General features: G+C 44.2%; 1 protein-coding gene across 1 annotated transcript in view; it reads right to left on the minus strand.

The window, feature by feature from the left end:
* The window catches only part of lrrc4ba (leucine rich repeat containing 4Ba), a 33,962-nt gene extending 9,927 nt beyond the window's left edge, over positions 1-24,035 (minus strand). The window contains exon 1 of the mRNA XM_061701494.1: positions 23,971-24,035. The gene's annotated coding sequence lies outside the window, so the exon portion shown is untranslated. The remainder of the gene's footprint in view (positions 1-23,970) is intronic.
* Between the last annotated feature and the right edge of the window lie 1,617 nt (positions 24,036-25,652).

Genomic DNA, 25,652 nt, shown 5'->3' on the forward strand with positions numbered 1-25,652 from the left:
CGCAGTTTGATGAGACATTAACCCGCTACCATGTCTCACATTAACCCTTTGACACACACGCACGCACGGAGCGCGGCTTCCTCTCCCGGCATGGCTCCGGCTCGCTCTGCATTCAAATGCTCGCCAACAGTTACCATGGTAACCCTATTCAGCCTCCCTCCAGCTGTATCCCATTGCTGCCCCCCGCGCTCATTAGCAGCCTAAACACAGGCTCGTACAAATGACACGGCCCGAACACCGTCGCGGCGACTGCAAATGACGACGTAGTCGTACGTCGAGCGGACGCTGCAGAGACAACATTGGGAGCATGTTACAAGTAGTGGCGGTGGGGTGGGGGCAAAGTCATTGTCTTTATGAGGGCCCATAATTATGGTTGAAGACCCCGACCGGACCATCCGCCAACAACATGGTGTGGTGGCCTTGAGCAAGACACTGATACCCCAAAACTGCTTCCTGTTGTTTATACCTGCTGCAACATATTTACTTGCCCTAACCCTAACCCTATCTCCTTCTCCTCCTGCCCTAATCTTACCCTTTATTTTCCTAAAACGACTCATTGTTTGAGGGTGAAAGCGTACTATATCCTATTTTGTCTCATGTACGTGTGAATTCTTTTCCCCTGTCATTCGGAAGACTTGGGAGGAGACTCGAGGAAGAAGAGGACTTGTGCCCGTGCCTGCTCCCCACAATGGGGGAACCACTATTTCTTTACCTAACCATAACAAACCTGATTGCTTTTATTTTGGAAATGTGATACATATTTGGAATGGTCATCTCGTTACATCTACTTAGCCCGCTACGCCGCCATGCCGCACTATCGATCACAGTGGAGTTGATAAGCTGCCGCTATGGTTTCTTAATATTATAACTTACATTTATTGAGAATCGGAGTCGATTAGTCGAACAGAACAAAGTTTCTAGAGGGGCGTGAGAAAAGAAGACAAAACACAAAGCATTAACCGTAAACAAGATGAGAAAAGTCAATCATTACATACGTAGAACAATGACACATTAGATATGGGTGCTGTATGGAGCAGTAGTGCTACATCCTGTGAGGGAAAGCCAGGACAAGATAGGACAGGACAAGGACAGGAGAAGAAGCATGCAGGACAAGGGTCGTGAACCCGGCTGTACAACGGAAGTGTGGTGGGAGTGGCTATGTAAATTCTAAACATCTAAAGGGCGAGAGTGAGTGAGTGAGGGGATGCCCAAACAATTAGCATATCCATGAGTTATTTGCTGGAATAGGTGAGTGGCGAAAAAGTCCCGGGGGTGTGTGTCTGCGGACACATGTAAGTGAATTGACACCATTTCGCATGCACCCCTCCGGTCCCCGACCGGCAGTCATTGGCCCTACCCCGTGTATCAGTGCCAAATCCCGCCCCCCACCCACCCAAGACCCACCGCCCCCAAAGATGGGTGCATGTGGTGCATTCAAAGAAATGGGGATGAGTGTGTGTGATGCATACCCGGACCAAGAAACAGCTTTGAAGTACTGAAACCCGGTCCGACACCCGCACCCTCCCGACCCCTTACCAGTCCCCCAAGAACCCCCCGGATATGTATGTGTGCCCAGATGTGACTCGTGAGAAAAATATTGCAGCTTTGTGACATGACTTTTTCTCTATAGTGAGCATATAGAGAAATCGCCTAAAGGACTCCGATGAAATTGAACATGTGCAATTTCACCGCGACTCGGCTCGTCTCCGGAAGACGTCACAGAGATGTCTCTTCAAATGGCGGAGACTTGAGTTGCCGTCAGGTCGCCAACTAGTCTCCAGGCCAGTGAGATAGACCCTAGAGTCAACATGTCACACACTGTAATCCTTTGACACCAATACTGTACTATTTTCCAATTCGACAGGGCCTTGGTGGTATCTTTAAGCGTTACAGAAAGAGAGCAAAAATGATGAACACCTGGGGATAGTTTTTTACAACAACAACAACAAAAAAAGAAGATGCAATGTTTACGGTTTGTACCCTAGCGCAATGTGGGTTGCTACCCCACTTTGCCCCAGAGGGAAGCTGACTGTCATTATTGTCGGGCTTTAAAACAAATCTGTATTTCATTCGTCATTGTTTGGTGCATTTGAGGACACCATGTTAAACTGTGACATTTAGCATAGCATCCAGTGACACAGTGGATTTGATGTTTGTGTGTTGTGAACGGGGAAATGTAGGGACTTCACTTTCCGTTATTCCCAACACGCCCCCTGGCCGACAGACATTCTGCTCAGTAGGGTCGCTCTCTCTCTCTCTCTCTCCTCTTCTCTTTTTTTCCCTTATTTTAAATTTCAGTGAAATATTCCAGACGTTGCGCGCACGCTTTAGTGCGTTTAGCGCGTGGGCCGTAATGCACGCTGACATATTTCGTATCTTTGGACGCGTGACAGGAATTCCTAATCGCACACAAGCTAAATGTTTAATGGCCAATGTGTCGGCTGGAGGAGGTTAAAAGATGTCTGCACGTGTTTGATCCCGGCCCGAGGATTTGACTTCCTAAAGAGCAAATGCACCTCTAAAGTAGAGGTGAAGCGGTCCCCACAAAGCCAGCAGAGATGATAATATACAGTGTTTAGTCTTTGTTCATGTTGACATGTATCAAATCATATTTGTAAAAATAAATGAATTCCATGTATTGAACTTTTGTCAGAAGTTTGGCCAAAAAAAACAATATGTCATCAGTCCTAGATATACTTGTTAGCATAGCATACACAGGAAGTCAGCTATCCCATAGTCTGCGTTGTCACGTGACGTTCCGCATATAGCGGATTGCATCGGATTGTAATGGGTCGAAATCAAAGCGTATTGCATCACAATTGGAGTAAATCAATTTGTATTGTATTGCACTTGGAGTGAATCGTACCGTATTGCATCATAGTTTGAGTAAATTGGATCATATCGGATTAAAACGAGTGAATCGTGTTGGATTGCGATGAAAGTGAAATATATCGCATCGCATCATAATTGGAAGGAATCGTGTCGTATTGCAACGCAAATGGAGTGAATCAGAACGTACTGTGTAATAATGAACAGTGAATTGTATCGTATTGTGTCATAATTGGAGTGAATTGATTCGCATCAAATGTAGAGTGCATTGTAACCTATCATAATTGGAGTGAATCATGTCATATCGCTTCATAATTGGAGGGAATTATATCTTATCCTATCAAATTGGAGTGAACTGCATCGTATTGCACCGTAATTAGAATGAATCGCATTGTATCAAAATTGGAGTGAATCATATTGCTCCATAATTGGAGTGACTCTTATAATAATTACACCATAGTTAGAGTGAATGATATCACATCAAAATGTTTGATTATTTTTTTTTTTTGATTGAATCAAATTGTATCACATTCTAATTGTAGTGAATTGTGTCAGAAACCTGATGAAACATATGGCATCAAAATTGGAGTGAATGGAAACCATATTTTATCGCACCGTAACTGGAGTGAATCATATTGTATCGTAACTGGAGTGAATTGTTGTGGAATTTAGTTGCATCAAAACTGGAGTGAATCGAAATGCATCCTATTATAATTGGAGTGAATTTTATCGCATAGCATCGTAATTCAACTAAATCGTATCGCGTGACAACATAATTGAAGTGAATGGTATTGCATCATGAATAAAGTCAATTGTATTGTATCACATTGTAATTGGAATGCATCATAATTGAAGTGAATTGAATCGTACAGTATCGTAATTAGAGTGAATTGTATATCATGATTGTAGTGAACCAAATCGAAATCAAAATTGGAGTGAGCCGTATTGCATTGCACCGTAACTGGAGTGGATCGTATAACATTGCACCACAATAGAAGTATCACTTCAAATTGGAGTGAATCGAACGGTATCACATTACAATTGCGGTGACCTGTGAAGAAACAGGATGTATCGTATCATGTCGGGTCAAAATTGAAGTAAATCATACCGCATCACATCGCCCTGTAATTTGAGTGCATGGTGTCGCATCAGAATTGGATGGCATCGAAATCTGTGTGATATTGTATTACAATTGGAGTAAATTGCATTGTTCTTGGAAGAAACGACAACTGAAGTGATTCGAATCGTATTGCATAGCAACTGCAGTAAATCCTGTTGCACCCTAATTTGACTGTATCGTGTACTGTAAAGGGAATGAATATCATTGTAATCGCAGCAAATCGTATCGTACCATATTGTATTGCGTCGAGAGTAGACATATATGTATCGTAGAAAGATGTTATCATAGTGTCGAGGTGTATCAAGATTCTGTACACATTGTATCAGCCTCAGTGAGGGTGTCCTTCCCACACATTTCGAGATGAACATGCATCGATGTGAATTGTACGAGTGTGAAAAGTGTCAACGTCACTTTGGCTAAATGATGATGAAGCATCGCGACGACGCCGAATCACTTTGACGCTTCGTCTTCTGGACGTGTGAATCACTGGAAAGCACGACAGTGACCGAGCCGCTCTGCTCGGCGGAATGCTTTGCAGGTTAAGCGTTTTGTCTTTTTTTGACTTTTTCTTTGCCGCGTCTAGTCGAGCGTGAACGAGGACCCAAATCCGTCAGTCGCGCTCGGATAAGGCGGGAATACCTGGATGATCCTCCCGGGAGCCGACATGCGGCGAGGCGCTACGTCGAAGGCAGAGGTGATAGAAAAGATTGGACAGAAATGACTTCACCCCAACACCGCCCCTTTATTTCACATACATGGTTACAAAACTCTACACCAAAAGGTGGACAGTTTGGAATTCCTTGACAATTATGCTACAAAGTCCAAAGAAATCATGGTGGCAGTGTGGAAGGAGAGCAGCGACGTGCTGAAGGTATCGCAACGGCGTGAGTTGTTCCCTCGTGCCCCTGTCTCACAATGGTCTAAGCTCATGAGGGTGGGGCAATAGCAGCACCTGCTTCCTTGTGTAATTAAACGGTGTAGCTTACAGTGTAGCGAGTGGCGAGGCGACGGTGTGATTTGCTTCCTTGCGTGCCTTTGTAGCAACGGTGTAGTTAGCAGCATACTGACGGTAGGGCTAGGTGGTACTTGCTTCTTTGTGGGGCTACGGTGGTACTTGTTTATCTGTGTACATGGATAGTGACAGCGTAGCTTCCAGCGTATCTAGCAGTGGGGGTGAGTGCAGGGTAATCACGAGGCAAAGATGGCACGGAGGCGAGGTGGCGGAGCCGCGTGACCGCGCGGCGGCGACAACAAGGCAACAGCGTCAGTTGCTCCATGCATCCTTGTGTGGCTAGCTTGGTAGCGACCGTGTGACCGCGCGGCGGCGACAACAAGGCAACAGCGTCAGTTGCTCCATGCATCCTTGTGTGGCTAGCTGGGTAGCGACGGCGTAGCTAGCAATGGAGTGATGACGTAGCAAGCAGTAGAGCGACTGAGACACTTGGTTCCTTGTGTTCTTAGGAAGTTATGGTGTAGGAACGGTGTAGCAACAGTGTAGCGGCAAGGAAACTGCAGGGAAATGGCGTCAGCGCTTCCAAGTGTCCTTGTGCAGCTAGTGGCGTAGCGATGGGGTAATTAACAATGCAGGAAGATAGGTTTTATTTGATTAGCTTTCAATCAGTCATTAAAGAAAACACAACAAAGAATAAAGCTAACCGAAAAGGGATAGAGTGATGCTTCAGCTTATTAGGCCTACACCTTTCTTCTTTACAAAGGAAAAACATACTTCAGCAAGAAAATCTTGAAGGCCATAACACAATTTCAACATCTAAAAGAGCAAAGTTAATTAAAACATTTAAAAATTCATTTTGAAAAATTGTCTGATGCACAAATTGATCAAAACAGTCAAGCTAACACAACCAAAAGTTTCAATATTTTCACAATTTCGTTTGTTTATGCCTGATTCATATATATTTTTTAGTACTTTAGTTTTAAACGTTCTTAAAAAGTGTAAGTGAACCACACCATTTTCAAACCATTCCAATAATCAATCCCCAATTAGCAAGCAGTAGGGTGACTGTGACACAACGATGTCGCTCGTGGCAAGGAAACAGTGGGGCAAAAGCGTCAGTTGCTTTCTTGCGTAGCTAGTGGCGTAACGACGGTGTAGCTAGTGATTGAGTGGCGGTGTAGCCAGCAGTGGAGCGGCTGCGACACTTGGTTCCTTGTGTTCGTATGCTTCCTTGTGGTGTGTAGCGACACTGTAACAACGGTATAGCTAGCGGCAAGGAAACTGCAGGGCAATGTCATCAGTTGCGACCTTGTGTCCTGACATAGCCTGAGGGCAGCTAGGATCCGTTTCTGACGTTTACTGTGTAAGAAGGAGCACCAAAAGTGATGGCCTAGACTGCGACGTTAGCGCCTCGCTAGACTGGCTAGCTGCTGCACCCTTGTCTCCTGTGCCCAGTCTATGACACATCAGCAGCTGTAATCTGCAACGTATAAAAAGTCCCCATTAAAGGAGAGTTGAGAGCGACTTCCTTGAGTGTGTGTGTGTGTGTGTGCGTGTGTGTGCGTGTGTGGCGGATCAATGGTGTTATTGATTAAAACGGCGTGATGGAATCCATCATGTCAGAGCGAGTGCGCCGCTAAACGCATTTTAATAAAACGTTAATGGATGGAGTGGATGGATTCAATCAGTGGCTGGCAGCCATGCCACAATACGGTATTGTGACATAATGCTATATATTGTGACTTATGGCCTCATATTGTGATATATGGCCACACATTTTGACTTGGCTCGTAATGGAAGAGAATCATATCTTGATTGGAGAGATTCATAATGTAATTGGAGTGTTTTATATTGTATTGCACCGTATTTGGAGTGAATGGAATGGTACTGCATTAAGGTTGGAGTCAATCATATGATAATTATGGGGAAACGAACCATAATTGGGGTGAATTGTATCGTGTTCTATTTGGAGTGAATCATAATATAATCATAGAGAAACGCACCGTAATTGGAGTGAATCCTATTCTAAATACAGAGAAATGCACCCGAAGTGAAATGAAATGAATTACACTTTCACTGGAGTGAATTATTACCTAATTATAGAGAAATCCGCTGTGATTGGAGTGAATCGAATCGCAGTGTAATTGGAGTGAATTCCGAGACTCTATAAATGAAATGAATCATAGGGTAATTAGAGAAAAACACACCCGAATTGTAGTCAATCAAATCGTATTGTAACTGGCGTGAATCATACTGTAATTACAGAGAAATACTCTGTAACTGGATTGATTCAGATCTCGTTGTAATAGAAGTGAATCATATTCCAATAATAGAGTATTTCGCCGCAATAGCAGCGGATCTATTTGCACTGCAAGCGGAATGAATTATATAATTTTTTAAAGATAGACAAACTGTAATTGGCGTGAATCGAATCGCGTTGTAATTGGAATGAATCTTTTAATTATTGGAGTGAATCTTATTATTTCCTAATTAAAGTGAATCATATGATAATTATACAAAAACTCAGCGTATTTGGAATTAATTTAATTACACTGTGATCGGAGCGAATTGTATCAAAATTATAGCGACGCACACCGTTATTGATGTGAATCATATCGAAATTACAGAGAAACACACCCTAATGGTAGTGAATCAAATCGCAACGTGATTAGAAGGAATCATATCATAATTAAAGACTAACGCAATATAATTGGAGTTAATCACATCATAATGATAGAGAAATACACCAAAATATGAGTGAACGATATCACAATTATAGAGAAGTGCACCGTAATTGGAGTGAATTGAATCGCATTGTAATTGGAGTGAATCATACTATTACTGGAGGGAATCGTATCGTTATTGCAATTAGAGTGAATCGTATCATAATTATGTAAAAATGCACCAATGGTGTGAATTAAATTGCAGTGTAATCAGAGTAAATCGTATGCTAATTATTAAAACGCGACACAATTGGTGTGAATTGAATTGCACTGTAATTGGAGTAAATCATATTGTAATTATAGAGAAACGCACCCTAATTGCAGTGAATCAAAACACAACGTGATTGGATGCAATCATATCGTAATTAAAGACAAACACACCATAATTGGAGTGAATCAAATCTTAATTAAAGACAATGGCACTGTAACTGAAGTGAATTACTTCATAATTAAAGAGACAGACACTGTAATTGGAGTACATCAAATTACACAATAATCGGAGTGAATCTTATCGTAATTATAGAGAAACACACCATAATTATAGTGAATCAAATGGCCTAACATCAAAGTTGGAGTGAATGTTACCGCACCATAACCACTGTAATTGAAATGAATCATATCATATCACATTGTAAAATGAAAGTGAATCGTATTCCATCGGAATTGTAGGGAATTGCATCGAATCATAATGGCATAGAATCATATCCCATTAATATTGGTGTGAGTTATATTGTATTGCATTGCATTTGGAGTGAATCATAGTGTCATGCAAGTGAATCGTATCATCTTCCCTCATAACTGGAGTGAACCTGACCATAATGCAACACATTGCAACATATTGTGACACATTGCAACATATTGTGACATACTGCGCCCGATTGAGCGGAAACTGTACGCTCAAGTCCGATTCCATCTCTCCGCCCCCTTTGGGCATCGGCCCCCGATATGGTCGGGACTCGTCTCCCGCCGCACGCCATGTACGCCATATCGTCTTTTCTCAGACTCGCTGGGTCGTTAGCGACAGGCTGAAATGTTGAAACAAGGTGAACCTGGGGGAGTTTGCTTTATCCGTGAACTGGAAAATAACTCATCAATAATGAGTTGTTAATCATTTTGATTGATTTTAGGTGGCGGAAAAGAGGCCTTACGTCGTTGAGAGGTTCAGATGAACTTCCTTGTTTTAACTAAAGCTGATACAATAAGACACATCCACTTCCATTATGATACAATATGATATTCTGGATATGATAGACTGGAGGGTGTGTTCCAACTACAGGGGGCTCACACTCCTCAGCCTCCCTGGTAAGGTCTAGGTTCTTCTGGAGAGAAGGGTCCGTCGGGAAGTCGAATCTCGGATTCAGGAGGAGCGGTGTGGTTTTCGTCCTGGCCATGGAACAGTGGACCAGCTCTACACCCTCGGCAGGGGCATGAGAGATCGCCCAACCAGTCTACATGTAGGGGGTGTGCTGGAAGTATGCCGTACCGAACCCACAGTTATGGGCTGTTCGGACCCTGTCACAGAGTTTGGTCCACATTGGCAGCAGTAAATTGGATTCGTTTCCAGTGAGGGTTGGACTCCACCATGGCTTCCCTTTGTTACTGATTCTGTTCATAACTTTTATGGACAGAGTTTCTCGGTGCAACCAAGGCGTAGATGGGATCCGGTTTGGTGGCCTCGGTTTGGTGGCCTCGGTGTTGCAGCTCTGCTTTTTTGCAGATGATGTGCTTCTGTCGACTTCATCAAGCCGTGATCTCCAACTCTCACTGGAGCGGTTTTCAGCCAAGTGTGAACCGGTTGGGATGAAAATTAGCACCTCCAAATCGGAGACCACGGTCCTCAGTCGGAAAAGGGTGGAGTCCCCTCTCCGGGTCGGGGATGAGATCCTGGCCCAAGTGGAGGAGTTCAAGTATCTTGGGGTCTTGTTCACGAGTGAGGGAAGAATGGAACGGGAAACCGACAAACGGATTGGTGCAGCGTCTGCAGTGATGCGGACTTTGTATCGGTCCGTGGTGGTGAAGAAGGAGCTAAGCCAAAAGGCGCAGCTCTCAATTTACCAGCCGATCTACGTTCCTACACTCACATATGGTCACGAGCTGTGGGTCGTGACGGAAAGAACAAGATCCCGGATACAAGCGGCTGAAATTAGTTACCTCCGCAGAGTGTCCTGGCTCTCCCTTAGAGATAGGATGAGAAGCTCAGTCATCCGGGAGGGCTCAGAGTAGAGCCGCTGCTCCTCCACATCGAGAGGAGCCAGATGAGGTGGCTCGGGCATCTTTGGACGCCTCCCCGGTGAGATGTTCTGGGCATGTCCCACTAGGAGGAGGCCGCAGGGATGACTCAAGACAAGCTGGAGAGACTATGTCTTCCGGCTGGCCCGGGAGACACCTCGGGATCCCCACAAAAGAGCTGGATGAAGTGGCTGGGGAGAAGGAAGGCTGAGCTTCTCTGCTAAAGCCAAGTATATATTATGATACATAACGCTCCAGTTATGATACCAAAAACTCCAATTACGATAAGATACACTACGATTACCGTGTGTGACCACCGCATAATAACGATACTATAACATGATGACATCAGTTACGATGTGGTACGATTCACCAAATTATGATACAATATCATACACTCTAATTACGTGAAAAGAGCCACTCAAACGACAATACGATTCACTCCGGTTCGGACATGATAGACTCCAATGACGATACGATGACTCCAATTACAATGTGCTGCGCTCAAACTGCGGTATGATTCACTCCAAATATGATACATTCGGATTACAATACAATCGGATACCCTGCGATTATGACACGAAAGGCTCGCATCATGATACGATTCAATTCACTCCAATTATGATATCATACAATACAATGCTCACTACAATTAGGATATAATAGGATCCACTCCATTTCTGATCGAAAACACTCGAAGTACAATAAGATACCCTTCAATTCTGATATGACTGATTCTAATTAGGATAAGATTCAGTTCATTCCCATTTTAAAATGATACACTCCAATTATGATAGGATGCACTGATCTTACAGTATGAGTCACCCTAATGACGATGCAACACACCCAATTTTGATCTGATACACTCAAATTACAATTTGATAAGATACACTCAAATGATGATACGATTCACTCCAATTGCGGTACGATAGGGTCCAAGCACGTCTTCTTGGTTGGTTCTCCCCACTTTCTTCTTCGGGGTCAGTGGACTGTAGGCATCGAAACTGTGAAGCTACTTTTTTTTTTTTTTTTTTAATTTGAACGATTCTGGGAGAACCGGAATGTTAGTCCCGGTTCCAATCGTTCTCGATTCTCGATGCCCAACCCTAGTTGAGGTGATAAATAACATTTGTTTGCGCCTGAATTGCGACAAAGACGCATGCCCATCTGACGTGTGTGGTTTCAGCAGGATTGGGCGACGTTCCCGCACAGCCAGAGCAGCGATGGCCGATTTTTTGTCCTCATTTCGGTGACCACCTCATTTCCAGGGTTTCCTGACGCTCCTTGGCCCCCTCGGTTCCCTGATTTGTCCATGTGCGATTAATTTTTTGAGGGGACACCTCAAGGCACGTGTGTATGACCCCGTACAGCGGACGAGTCGAAGGAAGCCCTCGGCGCGGAAGTCACCCAAATCAACAGAGCAATGTTGGAGAGAGCGGAAGCCAACTTCCATCAACACCTTCACAAATGCATCAGTGCAAACGGTCACGCCAACGACGAATGTTGTTTTCCACACTCGATTGTGTCAAATGCTACGTCAATACGAACACATTGGTGTCAATCACATTTGTTTGCAGCTACCATTTATTATTTTGGGAGTTTTTCAAAAATCTCTGCCCTTTTCTGCCCCACCCTGTACAATACCCTTCATTACGATATGATACATTGCACGTACGGTAAGGTACGATTGTATGCTACCGTTGTTTCCACTTCGGATAACAGTATGATTCACTCCAATTACGGTGCAACATGTACCACCACTATTTTTGGAGCTATGATTTTTTTTCCACCATGTTTGGGTTTTAGCTGTTTAAAACGGTACAAAGTAGAACATCGGCGGGCCTCCTCACGGGGCTCGTCTATCGCAGCTTATAAACATTTCAAACCTTTGACTAACCGCCAGGCAGAACCGATTTGACCGGAGGGGGGTTGAAATATGAAATAGGGGGGAACTCACAGACGCTCTGATGTAAGGCAAGAACAAGAGGAAGACGAAGGAGAAGTACAGCATGAAGAAAAGGAAAAAGAAGCCCAGATGCAGAGGACGAAGATGAAGAAGGAGAAGACAACAAAGACAAAGACTGAGATGGTGAATAGGTTGAGGACAAAGAAGAAGATGACAAGGAACACAGAGAAGAAGACAAAGACGAGATGAGTAAGACAAAGGTGAGGGAGACAAAGAAGAGTATGAGGAAGACAGAGAAGATGAATATGTGGAAGACAAAGATGAAAAAGGAAGGAAGGGAAGAAGAAGACAAAGTAGAGGGCGAAGAAAGTGAAAAAAGGAAGACAAAGAAGAGGGATCAAATGAAATAGAAGACAAAGACGAAAGAAGTAGAGGGCAAAAAAGAAGAAGCAGAAGATGAAGACAAAGAACACAGAGATTAAGAAGACGATGAGGAAGGAGAGACACTGGAGGACAGAGAATAGAAAAGACAAAGAAGAATGAAAGAAAAGACATCGAGGACAAAGAAAAGAAACAAGTTGAGGACAGAGAAGATGAAAAAGGAGAGGATGAAAATGAAGAAGAGGAAGCCAAAGAAGAGTGAGAAGAAGATGAGCAAGGAGAAGTTGAAGACAAAGAAGAGTTAGAAGATGAAGACGGAGAAAGAAGACACACACACACACAAAGAAAGATCGCTACATAGCATGGCTAACATAGCGGTGGCTGAATGTAAATTAGCACTAGCGGTGGTGGCATTAATCTTTTGTATTTGTTTGTTTGTTTGTTTGTTTTTCGTCTCGCTGTACGTATTCAAAAAAAAGACAAAAAAAGTCAATTAACAAAAAAAACAAAAACTTCCAGTCTTACGAGTAGTACTAGTAGATGCAGTGCTGGAACTCCTCCACTTGGGGCAGGATCGCCTCCCTGACACCGAGAGGACACGCCACCCTTTTCCGACTGAGGACCGCGGCCTCCGATTTGGAGGTACTGACTTCCAACAATCAGTTAAAAAAAAAAAAAAAAAAAAAAAAAATTTAAAAAAATAATTAGGAAAGAAAAAAAAAAAAGGAAAAACAGAAAACAATTCAAAAAATAGTCAAATGTTAAAAACAATAAAGGAATTTTTTGGGAAATATGAAAATTAGAGAAAATAAAAATATGCACAGGATGTAAAAACTACAAAAAAAAAGGTAATAAATATAAATCTTAAAGTAAAAATGGAAGTGTCAGTATATAAGAAGTAAAGCCATGATGAGCACAAAGAACTAAATGAACTCCACCAACGCTCAACTGTTACCGCTAACAAAGCATCCAATTTGCTTGCTGTATCCTTTTCCCAGACACTCAGCGGAATCCAAAGTCTTTAATGTGATGTTAAGGATACCTGGCAGTCACAAGGGACGTTATTAACATATCCCGTAAAACAAAACCCCCTCGAGGCCAAAACATCAATACCGTTCACGCAAACACACACGTGCACTGTGCTCTCTGCGTGCGTCTGCATATGTACGCGTGTGTGACGCGTGCGCGCTACGGGTGTGTAGTTGAAGTCGCGGACATAAAGAAGCGCAGCATTCTTTGTTGTTTTCCACATGAAATATTCAAAAGTTGATGAAAAGACGCACGTGGGCCTCCGGCGGCTCACGTGCAAAAACAAAACAAAAACAAACAAAACAAAAACAACTAATCACTTCAAAGTCAAAGTCCATATTAAGGTCGACCACAAGCGTTCTTAAATCCGACTTCAGTACAGCGGGAATTAGTGTGCAAACATGTAAACGAGATGCAGTACGAGAAGAAATAAGCATTATGCAGTAAGTGTGTGCCTACGTTGTAAAGTGGGACATATACTGCAGATAGAGTAACGCCATCATTAATATTTATATACAGTATATGCTATCTCGGGGATTACCATTAAACACACGGGTGGAAAGAAACGAGATCAGCCGGAAGCATTCTTTAAATTTAGCAAGAAAAAAGTGAAGTATGAAAAGTTAAATGTAACGAGTTCATCAATAAAAAGGACAGAAATATACACGAAAAGTCGAAATAAAGAATACAAGGGAAAGAAAGAGTCAATAAAATGTCAATCAAAAGTAAAAATCATTGTTGTAATTCTAAAGTAAAAAAAAAAAAATGAAAAGTATTAGTAAAATATAAAAAAGTTTTTTTTTAAAACTATTTTTTCCAAAAAGAAATACTAAAATACTGAAGAAAAAGCTGTTCCTTCCAAGTCGTAAAAGTAGGAAGAGTAAACAAGTAAAAGTAAAAGTTTTTTAAAAGCTCCACTGAGTAAAGGTGAAAACATAAAAAAGGTCAAAAGAAGGGAAAAAAGTACTGAAAAAGGAAAAATAAGAAAGACGACGGACTACAAGTAAAATCAAACTAAAGAATAAGTGAAAAAGTGAACAGCAAGTAAAAAGTAAAAAACAAAAGTAATCATTAAAAAAAATATATATACTTATTTAAACTTTCAATAAAATGAAAAATGAGTACACTTGAAACAAAAAAAGGGGAAAAAATACAGAAAAAAGTTGAAAAGAAGTCAGTAAAAAGGAAAAAGGAAACCGCAAGTTAAAAAGCCAAAGTGTAGACTAAGTAAAATATTCAAAAGTAACAGTACATGAAAAGGAACAGTCAATAAAAAAGCGAAACAATTCAGAAAAAAACATTTTTAAAAATGCAAAATTCAAGTAAAGAATTGCTTTTTTTAAAAAACAATAAATATAATACCGTAATAAGTCAAAACACATTTTGTTTTAAAAAAAACTTAACTGTTATCCTTTTTACTTTTTTTACACTGGTAGTGTAGTGCCACACACTACTGACAATCATGCAAAAAAAAAAAAAAAAAAAAAAAAAAAAAAAAAAAAAAAAAAATATATATATATATATATATAAACAATTAAAACAGCACGATAACTGAAAAGTAATAATCGTAATATTAAAAAGTCATCAGATCCGTGAGGATATAAATGAACTAACCAAACACCGGAATACATACTAATGTGTACCGAATGAAGTGTCCAATGATATTTTTTCCCCCCGCAAACGAGGAACAAATGGCGCGTGTGTGTCACTCTCCGGCGACCTCTCACGGGATGATCGACTCACTGACTAATGTGTGGCCTGATCCAAGAATGGCCCCGTCGACGACGTCGCGCCGGGACGACTTGGTGATGGACGTCGCCACGGAGACGCATCGTACACACGAAAAAGGCGAGAAGAAGACGGAGACGGCGGATGCGGAACGCCCTGCTCACACGTGTCGGCGCTCGCATATGTTCCTTCCTCGCTGTCTTTCCTCACCTGAGGCGCTCGCTTTCCACACCTCCTTCCTCGCCTTCTTTCGGCGGCTGCGCGCTCGCCGCACCCGCGCTGTAAAATGGAAGCTCTGGTGCAGACCCCCGCCGGGCGTTGCCGTGGTAACCTGCCACAATAACCGCTCGCCATCTTGCGCCACCGTTTGCCGTGCATGGAATCAAATCCATCAAGGTGATCGCATACAGTAAGAGCAGATTTGTGGACAATTCCAGTAATCTACCTCCAAAGCGAGCTACTGACAACTAGAATTGGGCCAACTCAATTTCTCGTCAAGAAACGTTTTACGTTCTTTTTTTTTTTTTTTGGCTGTTAATGAACGTGTAGTTTGCATTTTCGAACAAGTGCAAAAGCCAAGTTAACTGGATGACCCTCAAACCCAACCCCCCAACCACACCACACCCCACGCAGCCAAATTGGAGCTTGGACGCCTTCCTGGTAGAAAAGTGCAAAGTGGGCAAATTGTGTAAATAAAGCGACAGCCCTGAGTCAATACCGTGCCTGCATTCAGGGAGTTGAGAAACAAACAGAGTAATGGTCCAAAGTGTGCATAGGTCACACCGCCCACCAACGCTGTGACATCACCACCCAGATTAGGCCTTACTCGGTGCAACAGTGGCCCCCATGCTGCGCCCCGGGGGCATCTGGGAAAGCGAGCAGGTTGACTCATGAGTGGCGATGGCGCGCTTAGCTACTCGCCATCCACGGCGTCAATGTTTCTACGCTAAGCGGTAGCGGCGGGTCCGTAGGGACCCCGAAAGCAACGCGTGCCAGAGACGGTCTCGCGATGCTTGCTGGTCTGCTGAAGGAAAGTACAGTAACTTGAAGAAAAAGTCATAAGGTCATAAAAAAAAAATAAAAAAAAAAAACAAGGTTAACAAAAATAATTAAAAAAACATTCAAAGCAATAATAATTAAAAGTAATCATGACAGCTTAGATTAAATAGTGTATTTACAAGAGGCCCAAGGAAACTGAAAAAGGTAAAAAGAGGGCTTTTTTTTTTTAAAAAGCATTCAAAAGTAATTAAAAAAAAATTCACAAAAATACAAAACAGAAATAAAAAAAGTAACGAAAAATAAGTATACAGGGAAAAAAGAAAAAGTCAAAAGGTATTGAAAAGATTTACAAAAGAGTAAAACAACTGTCATAAATAGTAACAGTAAGTACAAATTAAAACAACTTTAAAAAGGTAAAGTAGGTGAAAATATAAAAGGTCAAAAGTAAGTACACAGCAAAAAAAAGTAAAAACTAGTAAAAAAATAAAATAAAAAATGTTTAAAGTAAAAAAAATCTTTTCACCAGTGCGGTCCAAACCAAATAAAAAATTTTTAAAAAAATGCATATGGAGCAACATAAACACACAGCTAAATCCATTTTAAAAGAGTAAAAATAAATAAATAAATAAATAAAAGTTGAACAAAAGTTTAAAACTGTAAATTAAAAGTAAAAGTATTGAAGAAGAAAATTAAAAACACAAAGGAAGCGGTTGAAAAAAAATGTAAGATTGCTTCGTCCAAAATAAAGCAACAACATAAGCAAGATCAGCTCCATGCATTTAAAGTCAAACAAAAAAAATGTACGTTAAAAAAATAAAATAAATCAAAAATAGACCAAAACGTTCACTGGCTCACCCCCATCACTGACTGTACCCCTGATGACAAACAACAACGCCACTACAAAAGCAGATATAGACATTATTGGTGGAACTTTTCAGCCAATCTGAAGCCTGAAGAAAGACTCTTTCTAGAAAACACTCAATCACAGCCAATGGTGACCGGAGGCACATTTAGAAGCGAAGTGCCATACACAACAAGCGTACCAATATTAGATGAATATTCACCCATTTTAAACCCATCTATTAGATCCACGTTAACGCCGATATAAACCGATCACAGATATACCTCGGACGCAATCGTCTTTAAACACGTTTAAGCAGCACTGAGCCACTGAGAACAAGAGCGGGCGAAGCGTAACACCGGGTCTTGTCCTGTCATGCTTCTTCTCCTGTCCTTGTCCTGTTCTCGCTTGTCCTGTCCTTCCCTCACAGGGTGTAGCACGACACTCATATTTAATGTTTCATTGTTGCAGATCATGTCACGATTTACTTCTCTCATCCGGTTGACAATTAGTGCTTTGTCTTTTGTCTTTGTTCCGCTCTCCCTTCGAGAAACTTTCTTCTGTTCGACTGATCAAGTCTGATTCTCAATAAACCTCAATTATAATACCGCAGCGGAAGCTTAAAAACTCCACTGTGACACGGTAAAACTGTTCCGGCATAAAAGGGATGCAGATCTTTCATTCTGCTTGACCTAACAGCCGAACAGGACAAAAAATAAAAAAAAACATATGAACACACAGCACCACATATGGACAGAAAATTGTAATTGTTGAATTGTTGAAATGTTTGCAGATTAAAAAAGAAAACCAACTATCACACAGCCATAAGTATTCAGACCCTTTGCTGCTCCAGCGATGCAGTGGGAGATGGGAGAAAGTCCTAGAAAGTCTACCATCACTGAAGCCCTCCACCAGTCGGGGCTTTAGGGCAGAGTGGCCCGGCGGAAGCCTCTCCTCAGTGCAAGACGCATGAAAGCCCGCATGGGGTTTGCTAAAAAAAAAAACACCTGAAGGACCCCAAGATGGCGAGAAATAAGATTCTCTGGTCTGATGGGACCAAGATAGAAATTGTTGTCCTTAATTCTAAGTAAGCGCTATGTGTGGAGAAAACCAGGCACTGCTCATCACCTGTCCAATACAGTCCCAACAGTGAAACACGGTGGTGGCAGCAGCATGCGGTGGGGGTGCTTTTCAACTGCAGGGACAGGACGACAACCGAAGGAAAGATGAATGCGGCCAAGTCCAGGGATATCCTGGACGAAAACCTTCTCCAGAGTGCTCAGGACTTCAGACTGCACCGAAGGTTCACCTTCCAACAAGACAATGAAACAACGAATGAGTGACTTCAGAGCATCTCCGTGACTGTTCTTGAATGGCCCAGCCAGAGCCCTGACTTCAACCCAATTGAGCATCTCTGTTAAGACCTGAAAATGGCTGCCCACCAACGTTGGCCATCCAACCTGACAGAACTGGAGAGGATCTCCTAGGAGGAATGGCAGAGGATCCCCAAATCCAGGTGTGAAAAACTTGTTGCCTCATTCCCAAAAAGACTCGTGGCTGTATTAGCTCAAAGGTGTGCTTCTACTAAATACTGAGCAAAGGGTCTGAATACTTTTGGCTGTGTGATATTTCAGTTTTTCTTTCTTAATAAATCTGGAAATAAATGTCAATAATTCAATTTGTTTCTGTCAATATCTCTCTTTCTTTCAAGGAATAATCTCGACAGACAAGTCTTTACTTTTACACAAAGTATGGCGCCAACCCCCTCGTGGCGCCCAACGTACAATTGTTTACGGCGAGCTGGACGTCCGCCACACCGTACAGACGTCGCCGCAGCGTGGTCCCGTTGGTGTTTTCCTTCCGCGGTCGGCGCCATCAATCAAAGCGCACGCGAGCCTGCCCTATGAAGACATCAGTGCCTCTCGCTGGCTTGCCCTGATTACTGCACTTTTTCTGCCAGCCATAAACAAGGCCCCTCTGCTGCTGTCTGGATACTGTATAACTTTCGCACAAACACACACATCGTCGCACACACTAAATTTAGGGCTGTTACTCGGCTTTGCAACTTGATGTCCCTCACAATTCACGCAGCCTACCCTAAACTACACTTCAGGAAGATCCATATCGACAGCATCGAAGAGGAAATCTGATACAGTACTATCGCAGAAGCCGGAAAAATCCAAGGTTTGACTTCAACAAGTGCCCAATTTGTGTCGACTTCCATCTCCCGACTGACACTCCAAACAGCGAGACGTGGGGGAAAAAAAAAAAAAAAAAAAAAAAAAAACTCGACTGTGACGGGCACAAAGGGGCTATTTGTTATTCCTTCAGAAGCCTAAGAAATGTGTAGAACAACTTCGACACCCCATTCCACGTGAGTACCTTTCACACAAGAAAGAAACACGGGAAAACTATTATTTGATGGGCTCTCTGATACTAGCTCAGAAATAAGGGAGTTCGCTTTGACCCTTTCACACAAAGCAGCAACCCAGGGAAAAGCAAAATATGACAAGCAGTTATACTACTGCTAAAATTAGCCCCGCAGTTCACGCAAAACCACGATTCCGATTTGGTCCATTGAGCACAGAACAAAGCAGATTACAGTTGGCATTGTGAAAGGGGGTAGAATCAACGAGAAGCCGGAACATTTGTGAGTCGACTTCGACAACCTATTCGGTGTCAGTGATATGACCCAGGAAAAAGCTGCAACAAAGACACAGACGACTGGCAGTGTGAAAGTGGCTAGTGATTACCTCTGAAGCCGGCCGACCTTTCACACAGAACAGAAAAAGCCATCTTTGATGTGCAGTGTGATAATACAGAACACAAAAGAATGACATGGGAATAGAATGTAAGTCTACTACTGGCAGTGTGAAAGGGGCTGGTATTACCTCTGAAGCCACTAAATTCGCAGATTGACTTCAACAACCCCATTCAATACCTTTCACATTGACGGGAGAAAGAGGATGAGTTAAAATGGCAGCGTGAAGGGGGTATCTAATACTACCTCCAAAGCCGGTGACCTTGACGCCCCCCGTTCCGTGTCGGTCTCCTTCACACAGAACAGCGACACAAGAAAAAGCCAACTTTGACGATCTGATTATACCTCCAATTAACTGTACCTTACACACAGACCAGTGATATGGAGAAAAATCACTAAAATTGACAGTGGGAAAGGGGCTGACTATCTGATGCTACCTCTGAAACTGATAAATTAGCTCAGAGTCAGCTGGGATCGGCTCCAGCATGCCCTCGGCGGCCCGAGTGAGGATAAGCGGTACGGAAAACGGATGGATGGATGGACTTCAAAATCCCACCAATCCATATCTTTCACACTGACACGACAAAAAAAAGGGGTCATTAAATGGCAGTAAAGCGGCTAAAAATCCTCCAAAACAGGCGACTTCGAGTCCCCCTTTCCATGTCGCTGCTGTTCCCGCAGAACTTCTTCTTCTTTTCATTCGGGCTTGTCCCTTTAGGGGTCGCCACAGCGCATCATCCCATCTCCTGCATCCTCCTCTCGAACACCAACTGCCCTCTTGTCTTCCCTCACGACATCCATCAACCTTCTCTTTGGTCTTCCTTGAGCTCTCTCGCCTGGCAGCTCCATCCTCGTCATCCTTCCAGCAATATATTCACTCTCTCTCCTCTGGACGTGCCCCAACCATCGAAGTCTGCTCTCTCGAACTTTGCCTCCGAAACATCGAACCTCGGCCGTCCCTCCGATGAGCTCATTTCTAATTTGATCCAACCCGGTCACTCCGAGAGCGAACCTCAACATCTTCATTTCCGCCACCGTCCAGCTCCGCTTCCTGTTGTCTCTTCAGTGCCGCTGTCTCGAATCCGTACATCGTGGCTGGCCTCACCGCTGTTTTCTAAACTTTGCCCTTCATCCTAGCAGAGACTCTTCTGTCACATAACACTCCTGACAGCTTCCTCCACCCGTTCCAACCTGCTTGGACCCGTTTCTTCACTTGCTGACCACACTCACCATTGCTCTGGACGGTTGATCCCAAGTCCTCCACCCTTTCTATCTCTTCTCCCTGTAGCCTCACTCGTCCCCCACCACCCCTCTCATTCGTGCATATATATTCTGTCTTACTTCGGCTAATCTTCATTGATCTCCTTTCCAGTGCATGCTTCCATCTTTCTAACTGTTCCTCCACCTGCGCCCTGCTTTCACTGGAGATCACAATGTCATCTGCAAACATCATGGCCCACAGGGATTCCAGTCTAACCTCACCTTGTCAGCCTTTCCATCATCCACTGCAAACAGGAAGGGGCTCAGGGCTGATCCCTGACGCAGTCCCACCTCCACCTTAAATTCGTCTGTCACACCGACAGCACACCTCACCGCTGTTCTGCCTGCCCTCGTACATGTCCTGTACTATTCTAACATACTTCTCTGCCCCTCCAGACTTCCGCACGCAGCACCACAGTTCCTCTCTGGGTACTCTTGTCATAGGCTTTCTCTAGATCTACAAAGACACAATGTAGCTCCTTCTGACCTTCTCTGTACTTTTCCATCAACATCCTCAAGGCAAATAATGCATCGGTGGTATTCTTTCTAGGCATGAAACCATACCGTTGCTCGCAAGTACTCACTTCTGTCCCGAGTCTAACCTCCACTACTCTTTCCCATAACTTCATTGTGTGGCTCATCAACTTTATTCCTCTATAGTTCCCCCAGCTCTGCGCATCACCCTTGTTCTGAAAAATGGGCACCAGTACGCTTTTCCTCCATTCCTCAGGCATCTTCTCATCCGCTAGAATTCTATTGAACAAGCTGGTCAAAAACTCCACAGCCACCTCTCCTAGATGCTTCCAGACCTCCACAGGAACCTTTGCCCTACGTCGCATCTCAATGTATTCCTCTCAGTGTCCCACTTCTTCTTAGCTAACCTTTTACCTTGTATGATTTCCTGTACTGTGAGGTTCCACCACCAAGTCTCCTTCTCTCCTTTCCTGCCAGAAGATACACCAAGTACTCTCCTGCCTGCCTCTCCGATCACCTTGGCTGTAGTGGTCCAGTCTTCTGGAAGCTCCTCCTGTCCACCGAGAGCCTGTCTCACCTCTTCTCAAAAAATCCGCTCAACACTCGTCCTGTCTCAGCTTCCACCACATGGTTCTCTTCTCTGCCTTCGTCTTCCTAATCTTCCTCCCCACCACCAGAGTCATCTTACACACCACCATCCTATGCTGTCTAGCTACACTCTCCCCTACCACTACCTTACAGTTGGAAAACCTCCTCCAGATTACATCGTCCGCACAAGATGTAATCCTTTTTGCAAAGTCTACCACCATCTGTCCCTCCAAGTTCCTTTCCTGGATGCCGTACTTACCCATCACTTCTTCATCACCCCTGTTTCCTTCACCAACATGTCCATTACAATCTGCACCAATCACGACTCTCTGTCTGTCTGGGATGCTCAGAACTACTTCGTCCAGCTCCTTCCAGAATTTCTCTTTCACCTCTAGGTCGCATCCTACCTGTGGGGCATAGCCACTAATCACATTATACATAGCAGCCTCAATTTCAAGTTTCGGCCTCATCACTCGATCTGATACTCTTTTCACCTCCATGACATTCTTAGCCAACTCTTCCTGGAAAATAACCCCGACTCCATTTCTCTTCCCATCTAAACCATGGTAAAATAATTGAAACCCTGCCCCTAAACGTTTAGCCTTACTGCCTTTCCACCTGGTCTCCTGGACACACAATATATCAACCTTTCTCCTACTCATCATGTCAACCAATTCCCGAGATGTTCCTGTCATCGTCCCAACATTCAAAGTCCCCAAATTCAGTTCTAGGCTCTGTGCTTTCCTCTTCTCTTTCTGCCGACGAACCCGCTTTCCACCTCTTCTTCGACTTCGACCCACAGTAGCTGAGTCTCCAACGGCGCCCTGCAGGTTGACGGCGCCGGTGGCGGACGTTGTGAACCCGGACCACGACCGATCCGATATGGAATTCTTTGGATGAACGCTCATATTTGTTTGGCAAAGTTTTAAGCCGGATGCCCTTCCCGCATTTATCCGGGCTTGGGACCGGCCTACAGTTTGCACTGGCTTGTGCCCCCCATAGGGCTGCATTTTCCCGCAGAACAACAACCCATCATAAAAGGCAATAAATTCATGGCTGCGTGAAAGGGCTTTGATTAGGGAGGCACAATGATGACATTTACACATCCTGCGACACGTTCTGAATACCGGCCACCATGAATACAAATCAATCCCACGAACAGGTGATTATTACAGAATTCTTGCTCCCCGGACCGGACCCCCACCTTCCGTTACCCCCTGTGCCCCTCCCTCAAATCTTGCCTAACCCTGCCCTGGTCCCCCATTTCACAATCTTCAGCAGCAGCGGAGGGGGGAACGGGAATGTGTGTGTGTGTGCGGGGGGGGGGGGGGGGGGGGGGGGGGGTTCTCCGATTGACTCCCATGCAATTTCCTGCCATCAACACGGTGGAGGGGAGTCAGGAAACTGATTATCTCCGCAAAGAAGTGCGATTAATGGAGGACACCAGGGAAGGAAGGGGCGTCGGGGGGGAGGAGGGGAAGGGGAATGGGGGCTTCAAGGTGAGACCACCACCGCTGCATTTGTGTGTGTGTGCGTGTGTGTGTGTGGGGGAGGGGGAGGGGGGGGGGGGTTGCGAATCTGTTGAATTCTGAGTATGTGAATGAGTCTGATTCTTGACACACGCCAACACCAACACTCAAACGCACAAACACACACACACACACTATTAACTCACCAACAAACACACACACACCAACTAAAACACTCTCTCTCTCTATGTATATATAGACGTGTATATTATATATACATATATAATATGTATATATACATATATAATATGTATATATACATATATATACACGCACATTATTACGCACACTCACACCTGCATGATGCAAACACCCCAATAAACACACAAGCAGTAACACAACCAGTCATTCTCTCACACAGAACTCTCTCTCTCTCTCTCTCTCTCTCTTAAACACACAAACACTCACACCCACGCATTCTCATTCACACACACACACACACACACACACACACCACACACACACACACACACACACACACACACCTGCATGCATCCCCACATTGCTTCCTGGATTTCCAACCCGGGACCGAGCGGGTGCAGGATGCGTCTAATTCCAAGTGTCGTCGGCACGAACCCCCCGCGCGCGCAAGTATTTCTGTGTGGATGTCAAGCAACTCACCTTGGCGGGAGAAGAAGCGGATGATGACGACGATGCCGGGAAAAGACGCATCCTGCACAGGGCGCTCTCAGGGCAGCGGCAGCGGCAGCAGCAGCAGCAGCAGCAGCAGCAGCGACGTGCTCCTCTGCAGAGTGGTCGCCGAATGGGAAGATGTCTCGCTCCCCCTCCCCCCACCCCAACCCCCCACCCTCTCTCTCTCTCTCTCTCTCTCCCCCTCCACCTTTCCCTCGAGTCTCTCTCCAATGAGGATACTGATGATTCCGGAACGCACGTGAACTCCCTGAACGCCTCAAAGAAGAGACAAGACAAGCAAGTGGCTGTTACGATGATGATGATGATGATTATTAACGGAGCGTAAAGTGTTACCGGTACAGATATGACACTGCGTGCTTACGGCGACGCTCAGTTGTTGAGCTTGTTAAGGTTTAATTACGACAAGGGCACTGGGAGTACCTTCACAAGTCAAGTCATTATGACGGGATGCTGTTTTCAAAGCACATGCTTTGGATTTGGAAAAAAATACAAAATAAATCAAAAAGAAAAAAAAAAAAAGTCATGAAAATCTGTGGAAATAATTTCAATGAAATCAACGTCGACCCTGCCAACATGGCTGCCACGTAGGCACGGGCAGTGCAACAGCGCCCTGGCGGAGCTCGTCTCTTCGTGTCGATGGCTACAGGGAGCGCGCGCTCTGCGCGTTGCGTCACGTCGGCGAGCGGAGCCGTCGCCGTGGCAACGCCCACGCGCACTCGGTGCGGCGTCCGCTTCCACACGCGTGCAATCCCACGTGCGCCCACTCATTCACACTCTCACACATAAGACACGCTCGCTCTCAGGCGCAACTCGCTTGCAAAAGCACACGCTCGCACGTGAGCACTGACTCGTATGTCAAGACAGTGTGTCGGTCGCGCGCGCGCGCTCACTCACGTTCTCCCACTCATTCTCCATCGCACTCACAATCACTCATTCACTCGCGCACAAACTCAAGAGTCACTTTCATCCTCTCTCAACGGGCGCACACCCACAGCCGCTGCTTGGAGCTTCTTTGCGCCTTTTCCTTTCGTACAACTGCTTCACAACTGTGTTGCGTGTAGTCCAGGCTTTTAGTCGGCCTGCCATTCCAGCCTAGGATCATTGAACTATTCTTACTTGCATTGCTACCATTATTATGACTACAGGGCCGCGATGGCAGCTCACGGGTGCCCGAAGTGGGCGGATTTCATGCAGCACAAATATGAGTGCTTCACATCTGCGTTGCACGGACAGTGCCTATACAAGCATTTGATTACTGATACATTGCGCATATAATTTCACTTTATATGGTCAATATTTAGGCTTAGAAAAAGTGAGGCGGATAAGCTCTGTTTCTTAGAAGTGCTTCACATCTGTGTTGTATTAAAGTGCCCCAATCTCTGGCTCCTGTGAACTGCTACTCCAGCCCAGGACCCCTTGACTACTACAACTACTATTGTTACGACGACTGGACTGGAATAGCAGCTGACAGTCACCTGAGGATTCATGCAACTCAGATTTGAAGATGTGTCAGAAATGTTGCATATACAACTAAATATTTACATGTACTGAAAATAGGGTATAAACTGACAAAAAATGCTTGCAGATTTTGCTCTCCTGTGAGCGCGCTTGCAAGTGCTTCACATCTGTGTTGCAGCGAGTGCACCAGC

This window comes from Phycodurus eques, chromosome 16 (genome assembly GCF_024500275.1).
Source record: "Phycodurus eques isolate BA_2022a chromosome 16, UOR_Pequ_1.1, whole genome shotgun sequence".
Taxonomy (NCBI): domain Eukaryota; kingdom Metazoa; phylum Chordata; class Actinopteri; order Syngnathiformes; family Syngnathidae; genus Phycodurus; species Phycodurus eques.